This window comes from Pseudophryne corroboree, chromosome 8 (assembly GCF_028390025.1).
Source record: "Pseudophryne corroboree isolate aPseCor3 chromosome 8, aPseCor3.hap2, whole genome shotgun sequence".
NCBI classification, from domain to species: Eukaryota; Metazoa; Chordata; class Amphibia; order Anura; family Myobatrachidae; genus Pseudophryne; species Pseudophryne corroboree.
Window position 1 is genome coordinate 171,767,295 of NC_086451.1, and position 24,100 is coordinate 171,791,394.

The following is a 24,100-nucleotide window of genomic DNA, read 5'->3' on the forward strand; positions in this document are numbered from 1 at the left end:
TAATTCCTTATCAGTATTTACCTTCCAAATGTCTCCTGAGACTGTCCCAGTGTTCCAAGCCTGGATTCCATCTGCACTGTCTGTGTGCAGCACGCTGCATCTCATTGTTTCTAATCTCTTTACTGTGATTCTGGCAGCATCAGGGTTAAGTTTCACATGCAAGTTACAAACAGTCTTTCCCTCCAAGTTCAAACATGGGCGCAGCCATGTTTGTTTTCATCACATGTTACTTTTCAGCCTATCAGCTGTACTCTGCTCTCGGCCTGATTACCCAGCAGCTGCACTCTGGACTCTGCTTAATCAGCCAGCCAATCCCTGTTTCCCAGCTGGTATAAATATCTTGTTCCTGGGCTGGAAAGATTTGTCAGTGCTTCAATTGTCTTCAGTGATTCCAGTGTGCAGTCCTTCCATGGACTTTCTCTGCTGTACAGCCTGACTCTGCAGTGTCTACATTGCTCCCTGTGACTGGCAGTTACCTGAGACCGGCTTCCAGCTTCTAGCTTCCAGCGGTGCTCTGCCCTGCCAGCAACCATCGGTGTTCCGCCATCGATCCCCAGTAACCATCGGTGTTCCGCCATCGATACCCAGTCACCATCGGTGTTCCGCCATCGATCCCAAGTCACCATCGGTGTTCCGCCATCGATCCCCAGTAGCCATCGGTGTTCCGCCATCGATCCCCAGTCACCATCGGTGTCCCGCCATCGATCCCCAGTCTCCATCGGTGCTCCGCCATCGATCCCAAGTCTCCATCGGTGCTCCGCCATCGATCCCAAGTCTCCATCGGTGCTCCGCCATCGATCCCAAGTCTCCATCGGTGCTCCGCCATCGATCCCAAGTCTCCATCGGTGCTCCGCCATCGATCCCAAGTCTCCATCGGTGCTCCGCCATCGATCCCAAGTCTCCATCGGTGCTCCGCCATCGATCCCAAGTATTTCTCTGAACTGTGATTCCTGTTACCTGTACCAAGTCATCCGTATTCCTCTGAACTGTGTTTAATAAACCTTTGAACTTTCCTTCGTTGTCTTGGTCACGCCTTTGGGCATTTGTTCTAAAGGTTCCCTGCTTGTCTAAGAACCCTGTACTGCCTCCCAGGTACACATATACCTCAGCCCCTACAACTGAGGCTTCCCCCTGGTCAGCACCAGCCCTCAGTTTGTGACAACATGCAAATGAATGTGTATCATCCAGCTAGTGAGAGTGAAAACTCATGCAGGAGTGTGCCTGCTTGTCAGTGGGTTATGCACCTTGCCAGGCGTCAAATCTACATGGAGCAGCTGGAGGGGACAAGAGCAGGTTTGCAAAATATAGATAGAAGAGCATATATGCTGGCGCATTCTCCATGATTGTGTCAGCTTATGTTTTGGTGCACTGCACTTTCCTTCACTAAGTTTTAGCCATTTTGGTTAAACGCAAGTGTAGTTGCTTCTCGCCCTTTTGGCTGTGATCTTGTATCGTGGTTGAAGAGTCTGCTGGAGGGATTGTTTTCTTCATTGGCGAGAGACTGAAGATATTCCAGGATGGAAGGCTTGGGAACACTATCCGTTTTTCAGTTGTGGAAGAGTTGAAAGACCGGATTGGACTACATTCTATAGTAAAGGATATCTTTGTATTTATTAATCCTCCCTTTATATGTGTCTGTCTTTCAATAAAGCTTCGGGCTTGTGATTCCTTCACCCTCTTACACTCCACACCCATAGCCTTATTAACTGTTGTATTATTGTATTGTTTAAATGTATAGTGCAGTTCATGATTTATAGTGTAGGCTGGCCTGTGCTGTAGTTCTTGAACTGTACTATACCGACAGCATTTGTATTGTGTTTTGGCTGTGCTGCAACACGGTACTTATGTGTGTAATGTTTATGTATGTTTTTTTGCTTCTTTATGTCAATAAAGACTGCTTTTTCAATCCAATATCTGAAAACAATCAATGTTTATCTTTGATGGCAATAGAAGTGGTATGATATTTGCTGCTTTTGAAAGGCAATATCTGATATGTCCCCTATCTGGGAACCATATATTAAATGGCTTTTCAGAAAAGGGAGATGGGAGAAGAGCTTTCAGTACTTGTAGGACCAATGCTCATTTCCTATTCTAGCCTCCAAAAACAGATTCAGTTGCATTTTCCAGCGTGTTTTGGATGCGCCTTTGCAAATGTCTTACATCGACAAACTTATTTAGTACTTTTTTGCAAATAGGGTTACATTGTTGCAACATTGTGTTCCCTAATTGCTTGATTTTTTAAATGCAACAATTGATAAAGACACCTGATAACTGCTCTGTGGAGTCTTATTTTGTGTCTACTTTTTATCTACATTTAATTCTCTACCTCTAATCAAGGCATTTTTAAGTGCTGGGGGCTGCCAGGATGTGAGGCCTACCTAGACTTTAGATCTGAATTTGAATGTACTTGTGAACTAACTTAATTTCCTACTTCTAAATTCATTCCTAAATTCACTACTTACATGAATCCTGTAGTTGGGCATTTTGGGACTTCAATTGTGGGCATTGTTTTGTGTCCAGACCAGCAGCAGGTGGTGTGCATTTGCTGGAAAGGCATCGAAGACCTCCGATATGCTGCATCTCCTGATGTGTGTCTCCCTCAAGTGGCTGTCAGCAAATGCCTGCTAGACACCCCATTCCAAGCTGATTGTGACATCACGGTACATGCATCATAGAACAGGCATGCTAGAACATGGGTCTTCAACCTGCGACCCTCCAGCTGCTGTGGAACTACACATCCCAGCATGCCCTGCCTCAGTTTTAGCATACCTTAATAGCAAAACTGTGGCAGGGCATGCTGGGATGTGTAGTTTCACAGCAGCTGGAGGGCCACAGGATGAAGACCCATGTGCTAAAGCCAAGCCGCAGGTACATTGAATGCTAGCAAGCTGAATATTTAAATCCTTTTTATTCCGCAGCATTCCAATGTGGAAGATTCCATGGAACCAGAGATCCTTCCATTGAGAAGGACATGCTGCCTGGATGACTACACTGTGCAAATTAAATCACGGAGCCAGTTGGCTTGTGGGTGGCTCTGGTCACTGGGTGGTTGGGTGGGTGGTGTGTCAGAGGTGGAGCACATGCAAATGATTGTGTATCATCCAGCTAGTGAGAGAGAAAACTCATGCAGGAGTGTGCCTGCTTGTCAGTGGGTTATGCACCTTTCCAGACGTCAAATCTACATGGAGCAGCTGGAGAGGACAAGAGCAGGTTTGCAAAATATAGACAGAAGAGCTCTCCAGCCTAGTTTGCTGTCTGTTTCCACTTCTCTTTTCTTGAGCCGCTCCCTTCTATGCCCTTGCGCACTATCCTGACTTCTCCCATCTGCTTACTTTGTGCCTTCCAACGCACAATGCAAACTACAGGTAGTGCTGCAGGGCCCACACCCTTTTACTTGCCATACAGAGCAGCTCTGGAGCTGTTACAGTGCCCAGCTTCTGCAAGAAATCAGCTTGAATGCTTCAGGGGCTGGGGCATAGCCAACATGAGCCCCACACCGAAGGAGGGTGGAGGTGTTTAATGCGAACTAGGGGTCATCCAAGCGCCGCAAAAGGCCGCCATGCCCTGCACGCCCCTTTTCTCTTTTCATATGCAGACGAGGGTTGAAGCCAACTTTGACCCACTGCTTGGATGACATCACCATATGCAAATCCATCTGCTGCAGGCCTTCCCCCAGGAATGCTTGCACTAGTTGTTGCATTTGGTTTGTTGTTTGGGGGTGCTTCAGTATTAGGCAGCCTTCTGCCCTCCCATGTTCATCTGAAAATATGTGTTCTCCCTGCAGTTGTTGTCCCCAGATGAGAGTTCCCTTGTGCTGCCTCAGTTGAATCTTCTTAACTTGACAGAGATGTGCCTGAGCAGCGGCCCTCCCCAGCCCTATCCCAAATCATACTTATTTTGCATAGGAGATACCATGGTCATGAAGATTGTTCTCCCAGGGTGAGGTTCATTCATTGCATTCTGGGTATGCTGACCCCTGTGATTTCCCCAAATGTGGGAAACTTGACTGCATTATTTGTGGTAGTGGGGGACTGTGTTTGTGCTTTCCTCTGGTCAGCTCTGGTAAAAGTCAGATTTCTTTGTCTCAGATCTTCCTCTAGCCTTGTTCTTCTTTCGAGAGTTCCCTTGTGCTGCCTCAGTTGGATCTCCTTCACTTGACAGGGGGGTGCCCAAGCAGCGACCCTCCCCAGCTCTAGCCCAACTCCTACTTACCTGCCAGGTGAGATACTATGATCATGAAGGTGCTTCTCCCAGGGCAAGGCTCACCCATTGCACTCTGGGTGTGCTGCCCCTGTGATTTCCCCAAATGTGGGAAACTTGACTGCATAATTTGTGTTTCCACTGGTCGGCTTTCATATAATTCAGATCTCTTTGTCTCAGGTCTCTCTCCAGCCTAGTTTGCAGTCTGTTTCCACTTCTTTTTTTTTGAGCCCCTCCCTTCTATACCCTTGTGCACTATCCTGATTTCTCCTCCTGTCTGCTTACTTTGTGCCTTCCAATGCACAATGCAAACTACAGGTAGTGCTGCAGGGCCCACAAACTTTTACTTGCATTACATAGCAGCTCTGGAGCTGTTACAGTGCCAAGCTGCTGCAAGAAATCAGCTTGAATGCTTCAGGGGCTGGGGCATTGCCAACATGAGCCCCACACCGAAGGAGGGTGGGGTGTTTAATGCGAACTAAGGGTCATCCAAGCGCCGCAAAAGGCCGCCATTCCCTGCATACCCCTTTTCTCTTTTCATATGCAGATGAGGGTTCCAGCCAACTTTGGCCCACTGCTTGGATGACATCACTGTATGCAAATCCGTCTTCTGCAGACCTTCCCCCAGGAATGCATGTACTAGTTGTTGCATTTGGTTTGTTGTTTGGGGGTGCTTCAGTATTAGGCAGCCTTCTGCCCTCCCATGTTCATCTGAAAATATGTGTTCTCCCTGCAGTTGTTGTCCCCAGATGAGAGTTCCCTTGTGCTGCCTCAGTTGAATCTCCTTTACTTGACAGAGATGTGCCTGAGCAGCGGCCCTCCCCAGCCCTATCCCAAATCATACTTATTTTGCATAGGAGATATCATGGTAATGAAGACTGTTATCCCAGGGTGAGGTTCATTCATTGCATTCTGGGTATGCTGACCCCCTGTGATTTCCCCAAATGTGGGAAACTCGACTTCATTATTTGTGGTAGTGGGGGACTGTGTTTGTGCTTTCCTCTGGTCAGCTCTGGTAAAAGTCAGATTTATTTGTCTCAGATCTTCCTCTAGCCTTGTTCTTCTTTCGAGAGTTCCCTTGTGCTGACTCAGTTGGATCTCCTTCACTTGACAGGGAAGTGCCCGAGCAGCGACCCTACCCAGCTCTAGCCCAACTCCTACTTACCTGCCAGGTGAGATACTATGATCATGAAGGTGCTTCTCCCAGGGCAAGGCTCACCCATTGCACTCTGGGTGTGCTGCTCTTGCGATTTCCCCAAATGTGGGAAACTTGACTGCATAATTTGTGTTTCCCCTGGTCGGCTCTCGTATAATTCAGATCTCTTTGTCTCAGGTCTCTCTCCAGCCTAGTTTGCTGTCTGTTTCCACTTCTCTTTTCTTGAGCCGCTCCCTTCTATGCCCTTGCGCACTATCCTGACTTCTCCCGTCTGCTTACTTTGTGCCTTCCAACGCACAATGCAAACTACAGGTAGTGCTGCAGGGCCCACGCCCTTTTGCATGCTTTACAGAGCAGCTCTGGAGCTGTTACAGTGCCCAGCTGCTGCAAGAAATCAGCTTGAATGCTTCAGGGGCTGGGGCATAGCCAACATGGGCCCCACACCGAAGGAGGGTGGAGGTGTTTAATGTGAATTAGGGGTCATCCAAGCGCCGCAAAAGGCCGCCATGCCCTGCACATCCCTTTTTTCTTTTCATATGCAGACGAGGGTTGAAGCCAACTTTGACCCACTGCTTGGATGACATCACCATATGCAAATCCATCTGCTGCAGGCCTTCCCCCAGGAATGCTTGCACTAGTTGTTGCATTTGGTTTGTTGTTTGGGGGTGCTTCAGTATTAGGCAGCCTTCTGCCCTCCCATGTTCATCTGAAAATATGTGTTCTCCCTGCAGTTGTTGTCCCCAGATGAGAGTTCCCTTGTGCTGCCTCAGTTGAATCTCCTTTACTTGACAGAGATGTGCCTGAGCAGCGGCCCTCCCCAGCTCTATCCCAAATCATACTTATTTTGCATAGGAGATACCATGGTCATGAAGATTGTTCTCCCAGGTTGAGGATCATTCATTGCATTCTGGGTATGCTGACCCCTGTGATTTCCCCAAATGTGGGAAACTTGACTGCATTATTTGTGGTAGTGGGGGACTGTGTTTGTGCTTTCCTCTGGTCAGCTCTGGTAAAAGTCAGATTTCTTTGTCTCAGATCTTCCTCTAGCCTTGTTCTTCTTTCGAGAGTTCCCTTGTGCTGCCTCAGTTGGATCTCCTTCACTTGACAGGGGGGTGCCCGAGCTGCGACCCTCCCCAGCTCTAGCCCAACTCCTACTTACCTGCCAGGTGAGATACTATGATCATGTAGGTGCTTCTCCCAGGGCAAGGCTCACCCATTGCACTCTGGGTGTGCTGCCCCTGTGATTTCCCCAAATGTGGGAAACTTGACTGCATAATTTGTGTTTCCCCTGGTCGGCTCTCATATAATTCAGATCTCTTTGTCTCAGGTCTCTCTCCAGCCTAGTTTGCTGTCTGTTTCCACTTCTCTTTTCTTGAGCCGCTCCCTTCTATGCCCTTGCGCACTATTCTGACCTCTCCTGTCTGCTTACTTTGTGCCTTCCAACGCACAATGCAAACTACAGGTAGTGCTGCAGGGCCCACACCCTTTTACATGCTTTACAGAGCAGCTCTGGAGCTGTTACAGTGCCCAGCTGCTGCAAGAAATCAGCTTGAATGCTTCAGGGGCTGGGGCATAGCCAACATGAGCCCCACACCGAAGGAGGGTGGAGATGTTTAATGCGAATTAGGGGTCATCCAAGCGCCGCAAAAGGCCGCCATGCCCTGCACTCCCCTCTTCTCTATTCATATGCAGATGAGTGTAGAAGCCAACTTTGACCCACTGCTTGGATGACATCACCATATGCAAATCCATCTACTGCAGGCCTTCCCCCAGGAATGCTTGCACTAGTTGTTGCATTTGGTTTGTTGTTTGGGGGTGCTTCAGTATTAGGCAGCCTTCTGCCCTCCCATGTTCATCTGAAAATATGTGTTCTCCCTGCAGTTGTTGTCCCCAGATGAGAGTTCCCTTGTGCTGCCTCAGTTGAATCTCCTTTACTTGACAGAGATGTGCCTGAGCAGCGGCCCTCCCCAGCTCTATCCCAAATCATACTTATTTTGCATAGGAGATACCATGGTCATGAAGATTGTTCTCCCAGGGTGAGGTTCATTCATTGCATTCTGGGTATGCTGACCCTTGTGATTTCCCCAAATGTGGGAAACTGGACTGCATTATTTGTGGTAGTGAGGGACTGTGTTTGTGCTTTCCTCTGGTCAGCTCTGGTAAAAGTCAGATTTCTTTGTCTCAGATCTTCCTCTAGCCTTGTTCTTCTTTCGAGAGTTCCCTTGTGCTGCCTCAGTTGGATCTCCTTCACTTGACAGGGGGGTGCCCGAGCAGCGATCCTCCCCAGCTCTAGCCCAGCTCCTACTTACCTGCCAGGTGAGATACTATGATCATGAAGGTGCTTCTCCCAGGGCAAGGCTCACCCATTGCACTCTGGGTGTGCTACTCCTGCGGTTTCCCCAAATGTTGGACACTTGACTGCATAATTTGTGTTTCACCTGGTCGGCTCTCGTATAATTCAGATCTCTTTGTCTCAGGTCTCTCTCCAGCCTAATTTGCAGTCTGTTTCCACTTCTCTTTTCTTGAGTTGCTCCCTTCTATGCCCTTGCGCACTATCCTGACTTCTCCCGTCTGCTTACTTTGTGCCTTCCAACGCACAATGCAAACTACAGGTAGTGCTGCAGGGCCCACACCCTTTTACTTGCCTTACAGAGCAGCTCTGGAGCTGTTACAGTGCCCAGCTGCTGCAAGAAATCAGCTTGAATGCTTCAGGGGCTGGGGCATAGCCATCATGAGCCCCACACCGAAGGAGGGTGGAGGTGTTTAATGCGAACTAGGGGTCATCCAAGCACCGCAAAAGGCCGCCATGCCCTGCATGCCAATTTTATCTTTTCATATGCAGACGAGGGTTGAAGCCAACTTTGACCCACTGCTTGGATGACATCACCATATGCAAATCCATCTGCTGCAGGCCTTCCCCCAGGAATGCTTGCACTAGTTGTTGCATTTGGTTTGTTGTTTGGGGGTGCTTCAGTATTAAGCAGCCTTCTGCCCTCCCATGTTCATCTGAAAATATGTGTTCTCCCTGCAGTTGTTGTCCCCAGATGAGAGTTCCCTTGTGCTGCCTCAGTTGAATCTCCTTTACTTGACAGAGATGTGCCTGAGCAGCGGCCCTCCCCAGCCCTATCCCAAATCATACTTATTGTGCATAGGCGATACCATGGTCATGAAGATTGTTCTCTCAGGGTGAGGTTCATTCATTGCATTCTGGGTATGCTGACCCCTGTGATTTCCCTAAATGTGGGAAACTCGACTGCATTATTTGTGGTAGTGCTTTCCTCTGGTCAGCTCTGGTAAAAGTCAGATTTCTTTGTCTCAGATTTTCCTCTAGCCTTGTTCTTCTTTCGAGAGTTCCCTTGTGCTGCCTCAGTTGGATCTCCTTCACTTGACAGGGGGGTGCCCGAGCAGCGACCCTCCCCAGCTCTAGCCCAACTCCTACTTACCTGCCAGGTGAGATACTATGATCATGAAGTTGCTTCTCCCTGGGCAAGGATCACCCATTGCACTTTGGGTGTGCTGCCCCTGTGATTTCTCCAAATGTGGGAAACTTGACTGCGTAATTTGTGTTTCCCCTGGTCGGCTCTCATATAATTCAGATCTCTTTGTCTCAGGTCTCTCTCCAGCCTAGTTTACTGTCTGTTTCCACTTCTTTTTTCTTGAGCCCCTCCCTTCTATACCCTTGTGCACTATTCTGACTTCTCCTCCCGTCTGCTTACTTTGTGCCTTACAATGCACAATGCAAACTACAGGTAGTGCTGCAGGGCCTACACCCTTTTACTTGCCTTACAGAGCAGCTCTGGAGCTGTTACAGTGCCCAGCTGCTGCAAGAAATCAGCTTGAATGCTTCAGGGGCTGGGGCATGGCCAACATGAGCCCCACACAGAAGGAGGGTGGGGGTATTTAATGCGAACTAGGGGTCATCCAAGCGCCGCAAAAGGCCGCCATGCCCTGCATACCCCTTTTCTCTTTTCATATGCAGATGAGGGTTCCAGCCAACTTTGGCCCACTGCTTGGATGACATCACCGTATGCAAATCCGTCTTCTGCAGACCTTCCCCCAGGAATGCTTGTACTAGTTGTTGCATTTGGTTTGTTGTTTGGGGGTGCTTCAGTATTAGGCAGCCTTCTGCCCTCCCATGTTCATCTGAAAATATGTGTTCTCCCTGCAGTTGTTGTCCCCAGATGAGAGTTCCCTTGTGCTGCCTCAGTTGAATCTCCTTTACTTGACAGAGATGTGCCTGAGCAGCGGCCCTCCCCAGCCCTATCCCAAATCATACTTATTTTGCATAGGAGATACCATGGTCATGAAGATTGTTCTCCCAGGGTGAGGTTCATTCATTGCATTCTGGGTATGCTGACCCCTGTGATTTCCCCAAATGTGGGAAACTTGACTGCATTATTTGTGGTAGTGAGTGACTGTGTTTGTGCTTTCCTCTGGTCAGCTCTGGTAAAAGTCAGATTTCTTTGTCTCAGATCTTCCTCTAGCCTTGTTCTTCTTTCGAGAGTTTCCTTGTGCTGCCTCAGTTGGATCTCCTTCACTTGAGAAGGGGGTGCCCGAGCAGCGACCCTCCCCAGCTCTAGCCCAACTCCTACTTACCTGCCAGGTGAGATACTATGATCATGAAGGTGCTTCTCCCAGGGCAAGGCTCACCCATTGCACTCTGGGTGTGCTGCTCCTGCGATTTCCCCAAATGTGGGAAACTTGACTGCATAATTTGTGTTCCCCTGGTCGGCTCTCGTATAATTCAGGTCTCTTTGTCTCAGGTCTCTCTCCAGCCTAGTTTGCTGTCTGTTTCCACTTCTCTTTTCTTGAGCCCCTCCCTTCTATGCCCTTGCGCACTATCCTGACTTCTCCCGTCTGCTTACTTTTTGCCTTCCAACGCACAATGCGAACTACAGGTAGTGCTGCAGGTCCCACACCCTTTTATTTGCCTTACAGAGCAGCTCTGGAGCTGTTACAGTGCCCAGCTGCTGCAAGAAATCAGCTTGAATGCTTCAGGGGCTGGGGCATAGCCAACATGAGCCCCACACCGAAGGAGGGTGGAGGTGTTTAATGCGAGCTAGGGGTCATCCAAGCGCCGCAAAAGGCTGCCATGCCCTGCACGCCCCTTTTCTCTTTTCATATGCAGACGAGGGTTGAAGCCAACTTTGACCCTCTGCTTGGATGACATCACCATATGCAAATCCATCTACTGCAGGCCTTCCCCCAGGAATGCTTGCACTAGTTGTTGCATTTTGTTTGTTGTTTGGGGGTGCTTCAGTATTAGGTAGCCTTCTGCCCTCCCATGTTCATCTGAAAATATGTGTTCTCCCTGCAGTTGTTGTCCCCAGATGAGAGTTCCCTTGTGCTACCTCAGTTGAATCTCCTTTACTTGACAGAGATGTGCCTGAGCAGCGGCCCTCCCCAGCCCTATCCCAAATCATACTTATTTTGCATAGGAGATACCATGGTCATGAAGATTGTTCTCCCAGGGTGAGGTTCATTCATTGCATTCTGGGTATGCTGACCCCTGTGATTTCCACAAATGTGGGAAACTCGACTGCATTATTTGTGGTAGTGGGGGGCTGTGTTTGTGCTTTCCTCTGGACAGCTCTGGTAAAAGTCAGATTTCTTTGTCTCAGATTTTCCTCTAGCCTTGTTCTTCTTTCGAGAGTTCCCTTGTGCTGCCTCAGTTGGATCTCCTTCACTTGACAGGGGGATGCCCGAGCAGCGACCCTCCCCAGCTCTAGCACATGTAAGTTTGTTTTTATTTTACTACATTGTGGTTTGTGGCTCTATACCATGTAATGCATGTCTTTTAACAGTAGTCAAGTCTTCCAATGTGCTTGTTAGTGAAACCCAATACATAGCTTTATTTTATTTTGTTTCTTCAAATATTGAATGCATATGTCTTATAACTTTTTTTTTCAATATATAAACATTTTTATTATAAGATTTTCAATGACACAAGTACATCCAAGTTGCAGATTATGGGTTGTGAAGGACAAATCAACCATATAAACAATTTAAGCAATTTAAATTGCATGCAGGTAGTAGAATATCAAACTCCTTGGATGAGAGTTGGTCGTAATAAACTAGGATAGAAAAGAATAAAGTAGAAAATAAGATTTTAAACCTACCGGTAAATCTTTTTCTCGTAGTCCGTAGAGGGTGTTGGGGACTCCGAAAGGACCATGGGGATAGACGGGCTCCGCAGGAGACATGGGCACTTTAAGAAAGACTTTAGTTCTGGGTGTGCACTGGCTCCTCCCTCTATGCGCCAGAGGAGACTGACAGTATGAGGAAAGGATTTTGTTAATCCAGGGCAAGATTCATACCAGCCACACCAATCACACCGTATAACTTGTGATAAACTACCCAGTTATGAGTACGAAAAAACAACATACTGTAGCATCAGTGCAGGACCGATGCAACTCTAACATAACCCTTATTGAAGCAATAACTATATACAAGTATTGCAGAAGTAGTCCGCACTTGGGACGGGCGCCCAGCATCCTCTACGGACTACGAGAAAAAGATTTACCGGTAGGTTTAAAATCTTATTTTCTCTAACGTCCTAGAGGATGCTGGGGACTCCGTAAGGACCATGGGGATTATACCAAAGCTCCAAAACGGGCGGGAGAGTGCGGATGACTCTGCAGCACCGATTGAGCAAACATGAGTTCCTCCTCAGCCAGGGTATCAAACTTATAGTATTTTGAAAAGGTGTTTGAACCTGACCAAGTAGCAGCTCGACACAGCTGTAGTGCCGAGACCCCTCGGGCAGCCGCCCAAGAAGAGCCCACTTTCCTCGTGGAATGGGCCTAGACCGATTTCGGTAACTGCAATCCAGCCATAGAATGCGCTTTGCTGAATCGTGTTACAAATCCAGCGAGCAATAGCCTGCTTTGAAGCAGGGGCACCAATCTTGTTGGTTGCATACAGGACAAACAGCGCTTCAGTTTTCCTGACTCTAGCCGTCCTGGCCACGTAAATTTTCAAAGCCCTGACCACATCAAGTAACTCGGAATCCTCCAAGTCACGCGTAGCCAAAGGCACCACAATAGGTTGGTTCATATGAAAAGATGAGACCACTTTTGGTAGGAATTGAGGATGGGTCCGCAATTCCGCTCTATCCACATGGAACACCAAATATGGGCTTTTATGTGACAAAGCCGCTAATTCCGACACTCGCCTAGCCGAAGCCAAGGCTAATAACATGATCACCTTCCACGTGAGATATGTTAACTCCACCGTTTTAAATAGCGAGCAATCAACTCAGAATGACCCCCATAGTGTATTGCAAAAAAATATCTGTAAATCCAATGGTACCGTAAGTGCGGTATATACTCGCACTTCTTTGCGGGGCGAGAACATCTCCCCTAAGTGAAGTCAGCCCTATGAATAGAGTTTGTGTGATCCCTGTGCAGCAGTCACAGAAAGCGTTCATCTCTGCAGTTTGTCACTCAAATTACATTGTTGCATTTTTTCTAGAAGTGGATCTGAGAGCTGTTACCCGCAGACCAGCTACAATAATTATCCTGGGATAGTGCGCAAGGGCATAGAAGGGAGCGGCTCAAGAAAAGAGAAGTGGAAACAGACAGCAAACTAGGCTGGAGAGAGACCTGAGACAAAGAGATCTGAATTATACGAGAGCCGACCAGGGGAAACACAAATTATGCAGTCAAGTTTCCCACATTTGGGGAAATCGCAGGAGCAGCACACCCAGAGTGCAATGGGTGAGCCTTGCCCTGGGAGAAGCACCTTCATGATCATAGTATCTCACCTGGCAGGTAAGTAGGAGTTGGGCTAGAGCTGGGGAGGGTCGTTGCTCGGGCACCCCCCTGTCAAGTGAAGGAGATCCAACTGAGGCAGCACAAGGAAACTCTCGAAAGAAGAACAAGGCTAGAGGAAGATCTGAGACAAAGAAATCTGACTTTTACCAGAGCTGACCAGAGGAAAGCACAAACACAGTCCCCCACTACCACAAATAATGCTGTCAAGTTTCCCACATTTGGGGAAATCACAGGGGTCAGCATACCCAGAATGCAATGAATGAACCTCACCCTGGGAGAACAATCTTCATGACCATGGTATCTCCTATGCAAAATAAGTATGATTTGGGATAGGGCTGGGGAGGGCCGCTGCTCAGGCACATCTCTGTCAAGTAAAGGAGATTCAACTGAGGCAGCACAAGGGAACTCTCATCTGGGGACAACAACTGCAGGGAGAACACATATTTTCAGATGAACATGGGAGGGCAGAAGGCTACCTAATACTGAAGCACCCCCAAACAACAAACAAAATGCAACAACTAGTGCAAGCATTCCTGGGGGAAGGCCTGCAGCAGATGGATTTGCTTATGGTGATGTCATCCAAGCAGTGGGTCAAAGTTGGCTTCAACCCTCGTCTGCATATGAAAAGAGAAAAGGGGCGTGCAGGGCATGGCGGCCTTTTGCGGCGCTTGGATGACCCCTAGTTCGCATTAAACACCTCCACCCTACTTCGGTGTGGGGCTCATGTTGGCTATGCCCCAGCCCCTGAAGCATTCAAGCTGATTACTTGCAGCAGCTGGGCACTGTAATAGCTCCAGAGCTGCTCTGTAAGGCAACTAAAAGGGTGTGGGCCCTGCAGCACTACCTGTAGTTCGCATTGTGCGTTGGAAGGCACAAAGTAAGCAGACAGGAGAAGTCAGAATAGTGGAGATAAGAAGTAGACGCAAAATAAGACTCCACAGAGCAGTTATCAGGTGTCTTTATCAATTGTTGCATTTAAAAAATCAAGCAATTAGGGAACACAATGTTGCAACAATGTAACCCTATTTGCAAAATAGTACTAAATAAGTTTGTCGATGTAAGACATTTGCAAAGGCGCATCCAAAACACGCTGGAAAATGCAACTGAATCTGTTTTTGGAGGCTAGAATAGGAAATGAGCATCGGTCCTACAAGTACTGAAAGCTCTTCTCCCATCTCCCTTTTCTGAAAAGCCATTTAATATATGGTTCCCAGATAGGGGACATATCAGATATTGCCTTTCAAAAGCAGCAAATATCATACCACTTCTATTGCCATCAAAGATAAACATTGATTGTTTTCAGATATTGGATTGAAAAAGCAGTCTTTATTGACATAAAGAAGCAAAAAAACATACATAAACATTACACACATAAGTACCGTTTTGCAGCACAGCCAAAACACAATACAAATGCTGTCGGTATAGTACAGTTCAAGAACTACAGCACAGGCCAGCCTACACTATAAATCATGAACTGCACTATACATTTAAACAATACAATAATACAACAGTTAATAAGGCTATGTGTGTGGAGTGTAAGAGGGTGAGGGAATCACAAGCCCGAAGCTTTATTGAAAGACAGACACATATAAAGGGAGGATTAATAAATACAAAGATATCCTTTACTATAGAATGTAGTCCAATCCGGTCTTTCAACTCTTCCACAACTGAAAAACGGATAGTGTTCCCAAGCCTTCCATCCTGGAATATCTTCAGTCTCTCGCCAATGAAGAAAACAATCCCTCCAGCAGACTCTTCAACCACGATACAAGATCACAGCCAAAAGGGCGAGAAGCAACTACACTTGCATTTAACCAAAATGGCTAAAACTTAGTGAAGGAAAGTGCAGTGCACCAAAACATAAGCTGACACAATCATGGAGAATGCGCCAGCATATATGCTCTTCTATCTATATTTTGCAAACCTGCTCTTGTCCCCTCCAGCTGCTCCATGTAGATTTGACGCCTGGCAAGGTGCATAACCCACTGACAAGCAGGCACACTCCTGCATGAGTTTTCACTCTCACTAGCTGGATGATACACATTCATTTGCATGTGCTCCACCTCCGACACACCGCCCACCCAACCACCCAGTCACCAGAGCCACCCACAAGCCAACTGGCTCCGTGATTTAATTTGCACAGTGCAGTCATCCAGGCAGCATGTCCTTCTCAATGGAATAATCTCTGGTTCCATGGAATCTTCCGCATTGGAATGCTGCGGAACAAAAATGATTTAAACATTCAGCTTGCTAGCATTCAATGTACCTGCGGCTTGGCTCTAGCACATGGGTCTTCATCCTGTGGCCCTCCAGCTGCTGTGAAACTACACATCCCAGCATGCCCTGCCACAGTTTTGCTATTAAGGTATGCTAAAACTGAGGCAGGGCATGCTGGTATATGTAGTTCCACAGCAGCTGGAGGGTCGCAGGTTGAAGACCCATATTCTAGCATGCCTGTTCTATGATGCATGTTCCGTGATGTCACAATCAGCTTGGCATGGGGTGTCTAGCATGCATTTGCTGACAGCCACTTGAGGGAGACACACATCAGGAGATGCAGCATATCGGAGGTCTTCGATGCCTTTCCAGCAAATGCACACCACCAGCTGCTGGTTTGGACACAAAACAATGCCCACAATTGAAGGCTCAAAATGCCCAACTACAGGATTAATGTAAGTAGTGAATTTAGGAATGAATTTAGAAGTAGGAAATTAAGTTAGTTCACAAGTACATTCAAATTCAGATCTAAAGTCTAGGTAGGCCTCACGTCCTGGCAGCCCCCAGCATTTAAAAATGCCTTGATTAGAGGTAGGGAATTAAATGTAGATAAGAAGTAGACACAAAATAAGACTCCACAGAGCAATTATCAGGTGTCTTTATCAATTGTTGCATTTAAAAAAATCAAGCAATTTGGGAACACAATGTTGCGACAATGTAACCCTATTTGCAAAATAGTACTAAATAAGTTTGTCGATGTAAGACATTTGCAAAGGCGCAAACAAAACACGCTGGAAAATGCAACTGAATCTGTTTTTGGAGGTTAGAATAGATGCAGGATCAAGTAGCTCAATGGGTAGGGTATTTGATTAGAATTCAACAGGTTATAGGTTTGAATCCTGGGTATGATAGTTTGAGGTGTTATTTAATAAAGTATGTTTATATACTAGTCACACATGGCTTACTTGTACAAATGGCATGTCACCAGTTAGTGCTGACTGCTGATATGCCATTTGCACAAACACGCCATGTGTGACTGTATATGCATTTAAGGAGGGCACCCCGGCAATACCACAAACCATTGAGTGTCAAGTATACTAGATATATCTTCATATCTCATGTGCTTTCTCTGAGACCAATCTTGTTATGCCCCTTCCCCACAAGGCATGCGCCTTTTGTCCATATTGCAAAAATGGGGAGGGGGGGGGGGCATATAATTATCTGTCACAGGGCACCAAAAAGTCTAGTTATGGCTCTGGTATGCATTATGTAATCTGGCAGACCATATCTCCAACACTGGCTGGTTGGAATAAAAATCCGGTTATCTATGTGAGCAAATGACTATCAACGATTTACTCTCAAACACTAGAAAATGGACAAAAATGGTCCCCTAAACAAATTGGTTAAATTTTGGGTTTAACCAATTTGTGTAATGACCATTTTTGACCACTTTTCTAGTGTTTGGGAGCAAATGGTTAATTGACATTTGCTCCTATACATTACCAGATTTTCATTCCATCCATCCAGACTGGATAGATAGCCTGACAGATAATTGTGTAGTGTACGCCCAGGATAACTGTCAGTTGTGCTTTCTTTTATGACGGCACATAAATGGGTGGGCAGATCCAGAGCAAGCACTGCCCACTCATGCATAGTTGTCAACTGATGTGAAGTTCCAGGGGGCAATCTCAGTTATAAAGAAAAGTATCTGGAAATTGTCCCTAGTTTAAAAAAAAAATAAAAAAAAAAATCAAATCCATTTATTTAGTATGATATCCCAGGTGATAGGATGCCGGCAGTCAGAACAACATACTTTATTAAATAACACATCTCAAACTACCATACCCAGGATTCAAACCTATAACCTGTTGAATTCTAATCAAACACCCTACCTATTGAGCTATTTGATCCTGCATAAAAATTGTGAACATTATATGAAGCTATTGGTACTTTGAAAAAAAAAGTATCAGCATTACAACGCAGCAGATCCATGCAGTTTGCAGCCACACACTACATGTATCTGCTCAGCCACAATGCTGATTATTTCTTCACAAAGTACAAGGTGAGCTCCAAACAGAATTCTCTAGCTTAGAATTATGCCAAACCTAGAAGTCGGGCCCCCCACCCTGGGATCCCCCAGAGGGAGGCCTGCACCGTCATGCGGCAGGCTTGTCCGTTTTGGAAGCAGGCTGATGGGCAGCCCAGGCTTTCTTCAGTCTGGGCTTGGCAGGTCTGGAAGCATGAGCTTGCTTTGGGTATGCCTGACCTTGGGTATGCTTTACCTTGAGGATGAATGGGCCAAGGGAAAGTACTTTTAGCCTTCTGCGTGGTAGGAGTCATACTAGGTAGGCAAGCTGTTTTAGCAGTAGCCAGATCAGCTACAATCTTATTGAGGTCTTCTCCAAAGAGAGTGTCTCCCTTGAAAGGAAGCACCTCCAGGGTTTTCTTGGAATCCATATCCACCGACCAGGATCTCAACCAGCTGTATAAAGTATTACCTTGGAACTGGCTCTCCACTCCCCATTATCTGGTTATCATGGCTTCCTCCGCCAGTGTCCAGACTCGCTTGCTGAAGCTCGGCCACTTCTTCCTAGCAGCAGGCTCCTGGATCACTGGGCAGCAGAGGTGCTTGGGAGCCGGAAGGGGGCGGAGCAATCAGGCAGGCAGTTGCAGTGCTGCCCAGCTATCTGTGGTGTGAGAAGAAGCAGGGGCACCCCACCGCTGGCAGTGCTGCAGCTAGCGGTGGTGGCATCGGCGAGGCTGCTGGGCTGGGTCTTTAAAAAGGTGGAAAGAAGGGTGTTACGGCATGGAATGTACAAACTGCGAGACCCTGCTGGTAGCGCCTTTGTCTATTTAGTAGGAAGGGCACGTAACAGCCGGAGGGCAATGGAGGAAGCCCCTTTAGGGCTGGAGCCCGGCGGCAACTGACTCCGTTGTCTCTGGCAGTTCCGCCCCTGGACTAGAGGAATGGTCAAGAACATGGCAACATTTAATGCCAAAAAATGCAAAATCATACACGTCTCAAAAATACAAAGGCTAACTATAATATTAAGGGCATTATAATGGCAAGAGGAAAGCTATCTAAGTATTACTATTTCAGGTGAGCAATGTAACAAAGCAATAGGAAAGGCAAGTCAGATGCTTGTTTGCATAGGTAAAGAACCAGTAGCAGAAAAAAGTAATACAGGTTGAGTATCCCATATCCAAATATTCCGAAATACGGAATATTCCGAAATACGGACTTTTTTGAGTGAGACTGAGATAGTGAAACCTTTGTTTTTTGATGGCTCAGTGTACACAAACTTTGTTTAATACTCAAAGTTATTAAAAATATTGTATTAAATGAACTTCAGACTGTGTGTATAAGGTGTATATGACACATAAATGAATTCTGTGAATGTACACACACTTTGTTTAATGCACAAAGTTATAAAAAATATTGGCTAAAATGACCTTCAGGCTGTGTGTATATGGTATATATGAAACATAAATGCATTCTGTGCTTAGATTTAGGTCCCATCACCATAATATCTCGTTATGGTATGCAATTATTCCAAAATACAGAAAAATCCGATATCCAAAATTCCTCTGGTCCCAAGCATTTTGGATAAGGGATACTCAACCTGTAATGCCACTGTATAGGTCCTTGGTACAGCCACATTTAGAATCCTGTGTTCAGTTCCAGAAGCCATATCTCAAGCGCCTTGAGTCCTGTTGGAGAAAGAGCACTATATAAATAAATAGTATCAAAATTTGTTTCACGGCACCCCTAGGCCAAAGTTTTTTTTATTGAGAAATTCAGAAAAAAATATAAAATTAAGTAAATTGTGTTTATAGCATGTCATCCTCAGGTTCAGTTATGTTGTGAGGGAATGGTTTTGCCAATTTAATAAAGTATAAATAATTTTAATTGGTCCTGGACCACCAAACTATGCTACCAGTGCAAGAACCCCAGTTTGGAAACTACTGCCATAAAATAAACCTTTTTTGTTTTTTTTAAACTACATGTAATACACCTTAGATATCAGTTCCTAAAAGGTTTTAAACCCTTGCATACAGTAAACTACACATATTTAAAAATCCTACACCGGGCACAAGTGCTCACGGGCCAATTTCATGGCAGTCTCGGATAGGAGGGCATTGTGGATTCACCAAGGGAATGCTGATGCTGACTCCAAGAAGCCTCTTCAAGATCGCAGGAGCAGAGTCCTCTGCTTCTGCCAAATCCACTGCATGACGCTGGGGCTCTCTTGCAGGAGCCCACACCAGTGGGGGGCACCAGGGGCGGAACTACTGGCAGGGCAGGCAGTGCATTGCACTGGGGCCCCGCCGCACTCAAGGGCCCACAGCCGCCGGCATTACAATGAGTCACAATGACTCATTGTATCATGCCGCAGCCGCACACCAGCGCTCCCGTCGGGTCTGCGTCCTGCGACTCCCGCCGCCCGCCCGTCGTAACGAACAGATCAGGCCAGGGCACTACGGGCAGCAGCCGCAGCACCAGACACGCTGCCACCTCTGTAACACACGAAGAGGGAGGAGGGTCGCTTGGAGATGAGAGGAGCAGCGGCACGGGGGGGAGGAGGAGGAGGAGGGAGGTGAAGGAAGGAGCAGCAGCAGCGCTTTGTTACTGGTGGAGGCGCTGCTGCTGCCCCTCTGCTTCACTCTAGGCTGTCTTCCGAGAACAGCCTATAGTGAAGCAGAGGGGCAGCAGCAGCAGCGCCTCCACCAATAACACAGCGCTGCTGCGGCTCCCTCCTCCACCTCCCTCCTCCTCCTTCTCTACTGCCCGGGAATCGTCAAGCTGCACGAGGAGCCTGAGCCAGCGTAGAGGGTAAGTATAATTCTTCTTTCTTTCTTTCTTTCTTTCTTTCTTTCTTTCTTTCTTTCTTTCTTTCTTTCTTCTCTTTCTTTCTTGGGACTGCCTGCCGCTATGTGTAAAAAGGGGGAATCTGCCTGCCGCTATGTGTAAAAAGGGGGAATCTGCCTGCCGCTATGTGTAAAAAGGGGGAATCTGCCTGCCGCTATGTGTAAAAAGGGGGAATCTGCCTGCAGCTATGTGTAAAAGGGGGGAATCTGCCTGCAGCTATGTGTTAAAAGGGGGAATCTGCCTGCAGCTATGTGTAAAAAGGGGGACTGCCTGCCGCAATGTGTAAAAAGGGGGAATCTGCCTGCCGCTATGTGTAAAAAGGGTGAATCTGCCTGCAGCTATGTGTAAAAAGGGGGACTGCCTGCCGCAATGTGTAAAAAGGGGGAATCTGCCTGCCGCAATGTGTAAAAAGGGGGAAGCTGCTTGCCGCAATGTGTAAAAAGGGGGAATCTGCTTGCCGCAATGTGTAACAAGGGGGAATCTGCCTGCCGTAATGTGTAACAAGGGGGATGCTGTCTGCCGTAATGTGTAACAAGGGCACGCTGTCTGCCATAATGTGTAACAAGGGCAAGCTGTCTGCTGTAATGTGTAACAAGGGCAAGCTGTCTGCTGTAATGTGTAAAAAGTGTACGATGTCTGCCATTATGTGTAACAAGGGCAGGCTGACTGCTGTTATGTGAAAAAAGTGTACGCTGTCTGCCGCTATGTTTAACAAGGGCAGGCTGTCTGCCGTTATGTGTAAAAAATGTACGCTGTCTGCCGCTATGTTTAACAAGGGCAGGCTGTCTGCCGTTATGTGAAAAAAATGTACGCTGTCTGCCGCTATGTGTAACAAGGGCACACTGTCTGCCGTTGTGTAAAAAAGGGGGATGCTGTCTGCCGTAATGTGTAAAAAGGGGACGCTGTCTGCTGTAATGTGTAAAAAGAGGACGCTGTCTGCTGTAATGTGTAAAAAGAGGAATCTGTCCGCCGTAAGGTGTAAAAGGGTCTCTACCTGGTGTAGTGGTGCTACTGTGCGGCGTAATTTGAATAATGGAGACTACTGTGCACCGTTTTATGAATTGGTATTATTTTGTGGCCACACCCCTTAACCACGAAGCCACGCCACTATGTTTTTTTGCGCGCGCCTACGGCGCGCACTGCCCCTGTTTTGCATGCAGGGGTGGGGCTCCAATGCCGTTTCTTGCACACACTGCTAAAATGTCTAGTTACGGCACTGTTGCTAGGTATCCACTTCCCTGAGCAGGCCCCCCTCACCAGATCCTCTCCAGGGGTGAGGGGGTGGACTTGGATGGGATGGGATGGGGGGGGGGGGCCCAAGCCATTTTGTCGCACATGGGCCCACTGCTCGCTAGTTCAGCCACTGGGGGGCACGTCTAAAACTCTTCAGTCAGTTCTGGATTCATTCGGACCTGGACTCGTGGGTTTTACAAATAGTGTCCCAAGGGTACAAACTGGGGTTTCAAGAAGTTCCCCCTCACCGATTGTTCAAATCAGCCTTAGTCAGCAGGGAGAAGGTTTTTATTCAAGCCTCTTCGTGGTCCCGAAGCCGGACGGCTCAGTCAGACCAATCTTAAATCTGAAATCCCTTAATTTCTACCTAAAGAAATTCAATTTCAAGATGGAATCTCTCAGGGTAGTGATCTCCAGTCCGGGGGATAAAGGAGATTTCATGGTTTTGGTAGACATAAAGGATGCCTACTTACATGTTCCCATTTAGCCACTGCATCAAGCTACCTGAGGTTTGCAATTCAGGATTGTCATTACCAATTTCAGACGTTGCCGTTTGGTCTGTCCACGGCTCCGAGGATTTTCACCAGGGTGATGGCGGAAATGATGGTTCTCCTTCGCAAGCAAGGAGTCACAATTATCCCGTACTTGGATGATCTCCTGATAAAGGCGAGATCCCGGTACCAGTTGGTGCAAAACATCTACTCTCCCTGACAGTTCTTTAACAACATGGTTGGCTCCAAAACTTGCCAAAATCGCAGTTGGTCCTAATGACGCGGTTGTTGTTTTTGGGAGTGATACTGGACACAGAAGAGGTTTTCTTCTAGTGGAATGGCTCTGGAGATCCAGAGTCTGGTCAAACAAATTCTGAAACCAGCAAGAGTGTTAATCCATCAATGCATTCGGTTGCTGGGGAAGATGGTTGCGGCCTACGAGGCCATTCAGTTTGGCAGGCTCCATGCCAGAGTGTTCCAGTGGGACCTGTTGGACAAGTGGTCCGGATCCCACCTACACATGCACCGGAGGATAATCCTGTCTTCCAAGACCAGAATCTCACTCCATTGGTGGCTGCACAGTTCTCACCACCTAGAGGGGCGATGGTTTGGGATCCAGGACGGGATCCTAGGGACCACGGATGCAACCCTCCGAGGCTGGGGAGCAGTCACACAGGGGGAAAACATCCAAGGAAGATGGTCAAGTCAGGAAAGTTGTCTCCACATAAATGTTCTGGAGTTAAGGGCCATTTAATAACTGCAGACACAGTACGCACTGGGACGGGTGCCCAGCATCCTCTACGGAATAAGAGAAAAGGATTTACCAGTAGGTATTAAAATCCTATTTTCTCTAACGTCCTAGAGGATGCTGGGGACTCCGTAAGGACCATGGGGATAGACGGGCTCCGCAGGAGACATGGGCACTTTAAGAAAGACTTTAGTTCTGGGTGTGCACTGGCTCCTCCCTCTATGCCCCTCCTCCAGACCTCAGTTTGATACTGTGCCCAGTGGAGACTTGGTGCTTTTCAGGAGCTCTCCTGAGCTTTCTGACAGAAAGTATTTTGTTAGGTTTTTAATTTTCAGGGAGCACTGCTGGCAACAGACTCCCTCATCGAGGGACTGAGGGGAGAGAAGCAGCCCTACTCTCTGAGTTGCAAGGTCCTGCTTCTTAGGCTACTGGACACCATTAGCTCCAGAGGGATTGGTACGCAGGATCTCACCCTCGCCGTCCGTCCCAGAGCCGCGCCGCCGTCCCCCTCGCAGAGCCGGAAGATAATAGCCGGGTGAGTATGAGAAGAAAAGAAGACTTCAGAGGCGGCAGAAGACTTCATGATCTTCACTGAGGTAACGCACAGCACTGCAGCTGTGTGCCTTTGCTCCCATACACCTCACATACTCCGGTCACTGTAAGGGTGCAGGGCGCAGGGGGGGCGCCCTGGGCAGCAATATAAACCTCTTTCGCAAAAATATAACATATATACAGCTGGGCACTGTATATATGTATGAGCCCCCACCAATTTTACAGTTTAAGCGGGACAGAAGCCCGCCTCCGAGGGGGCGGGGCTTCTCCCTCAGCACTCACCAGCGCCATTTTTTCTCCACAGCACCGCTGAGAGGAAGCTCCCCGGACTCTACCCTGCTTATACCACGTTAGACAAGAGGGTTGAAAAGAGGGGGGGGGGGGGCACATAATTCGCAAATTACATACAGCAGCACTACTGGGCAAACATTAAGTTACTGTTTTATTCCTGGGTTATATAGCGCTGGGGTGTGTGCTGGCATACTCCCTCTCTGTCTCTCCAAAGGGCCTTGTGGGGAAACTGTCTTCAGAAAAAGCATTCCCTGTGTGTGTGGTGTGTCGGTACACGTGTGTCGACATGTCTGAGGAAGAAGGCTATATTAGAGAGGAGCGGGAGCAAATGAATGTGGTTTCTCTGCCGACAGCTGATTGGATGGATATGTGGAATGTTTTAAATGCTAGTGTAAACTCATTGCACAAAAGATTAGACAAGGCAGAAGCTTTGGGACAGTCAGGGTCTCAACCCATGCCTGATCCTATGTTGCAGGGACTGTCAGGGTCTCATAAGCGCCCACTATCCCAGTTTGTTGACACAGATACCGACACGGATTCTGACTCCAGTGTCGATTACGATGATGC

The 24,100-nt window shown here is 47.5% G+C and overlaps 12 non-coding genes and 3 pseudogenes across 12 annotated transcripts; 13 read left to right on the plus strand and 2 right to left on the minus strand.

The window, feature by feature from the left end:
- The first annotated feature begins 3,888 nt into the window (after positions 1-3,888).
- LOC134950538 (U1 spliceosomal RNA) lies at positions 3,889-4,052 on the plus strand. The gene has a single exon (XR_010183439.1). It is a non-coding gene; the product is annotated as a U1 spliceosomal RNA (small nuclear RNA).
- Positions 4,053-4,204: 152 nt separating this feature from the next.
- LOC134952226 (U1 spliceosomal RNA) lies at positions 4,205-4,367 on the plus strand. The gene has a single exon (XR_010184796.1). It is a non-coding gene; the product is annotated as a U1 spliceosomal RNA (small nuclear RNA).
- A 673-nt stretch (positions 4,368-5,040) lies between these two features.
- Positions 5,041-5,205, plus strand: LOC134952098 (U1 spliceosomal RNA). The gene has a single exon (XR_010184708.1). It is a non-coding gene; the product is annotated as a U1 spliceosomal RNA (small nuclear RNA).
- Positions 5,206-5,357: 152 nt separating this feature from the next.
- On the plus strand, positions 5,358-5,520 carry LOC134952289 (U1 spliceosomal RNA). Its single transcript, XR_010184847.1, has one exon. It is a non-coding gene; the product is annotated as a U1 spliceosomal RNA (small nuclear RNA).
- A 671-nt stretch (positions 5,521-6,191) lies between these two features.
- LOC134951529 (U1 spliceosomal RNA) lies at positions 6,192-6,355 on the plus strand. The gene has a single exon (XR_010184253.1). It is a non-coding gene; the product is annotated as a U1 spliceosomal RNA (small nuclear RNA).
- A 152-nt stretch (positions 6,356-6,507) lies between these two features.
- On the plus strand, positions 6,508-6,649 carry LOC134952717 (U1 spliceosomal RNA; annotated as a pseudogene).
- A 692-nt stretch (positions 6,650-7,341) lies between these two features.
- On the plus strand, positions 7,342-7,505 carry LOC134951612 (U1 spliceosomal RNA). Its single transcript, XR_010184319.1, has one exon. It is a non-coding gene; the product is annotated as a U1 spliceosomal RNA (small nuclear RNA).
- A 152-nt stretch (positions 7,506-7,657) lies between these two features.
- LOC134953032 (U1 spliceosomal RNA) lies at positions 7,658-7,820 on the plus strand. Its single transcript, XR_010185378.1, has one exon. It is a non-coding gene; the product is annotated as a U1 spliceosomal RNA (small nuclear RNA).
- A 671-nt stretch (positions 7,821-8,491) lies between these two features.
- Positions 8,492-8,646, plus strand: LOC134953165 (U1 spliceosomal RNA; annotated as a pseudogene).
- A 145-nt stretch (positions 8,647-8,791) lies between these two features.
- LOC134953415 (U1 spliceosomal RNA) lies at positions 8,792-8,933 on the plus strand (annotated as a pseudogene).
- A 695-nt stretch (positions 8,934-9,628) lies between these two features.
- LOC134951383 (U1 spliceosomal RNA) lies at positions 9,629-9,792 on the plus strand. Its single transcript, XR_010184134.1, has one exon. It is a non-coding gene; the product is annotated as a U1 spliceosomal RNA (small nuclear RNA).
- A 152-nt stretch (positions 9,793-9,944) lies between these two features.
- Positions 9,945-10,106, plus strand: LOC134952093 (U1 spliceosomal RNA). Its single transcript, XR_010184704.1, has one exon. It is a non-coding gene; the product is annotated as a U1 spliceosomal RNA (small nuclear RNA).
- A 671-nt stretch (positions 10,107-10,777) lies between these two features.
- LOC134950905 (U1 spliceosomal RNA) lies at positions 10,778-10,941 on the plus strand. Its single transcript, XR_010183741.1, has one exon. It is a non-coding gene; the product is annotated as a U1 spliceosomal RNA (small nuclear RNA).
- Positions 10,942-12,973: 2,032 nt separating this feature from the next.
- On the minus strand, positions 12,974-13,136 carry LOC134952043 (U1 spliceosomal RNA). Its single transcript, XR_010184663.1, has one exon. It is a non-coding gene; the product is annotated as a U1 spliceosomal RNA (small nuclear RNA).
- Positions 13,137-13,288: 152 nt separating this feature from the next.
- LOC134950959 (U1 spliceosomal RNA) lies at positions 13,289-13,452 on the minus strand. The gene has a single exon (XR_010183786.1). It is a non-coding gene; the product is annotated as a U1 spliceosomal RNA (small nuclear RNA).
- Between the last annotated feature and the right edge of the window lie 10,648 nt (positions 13,453-24,100).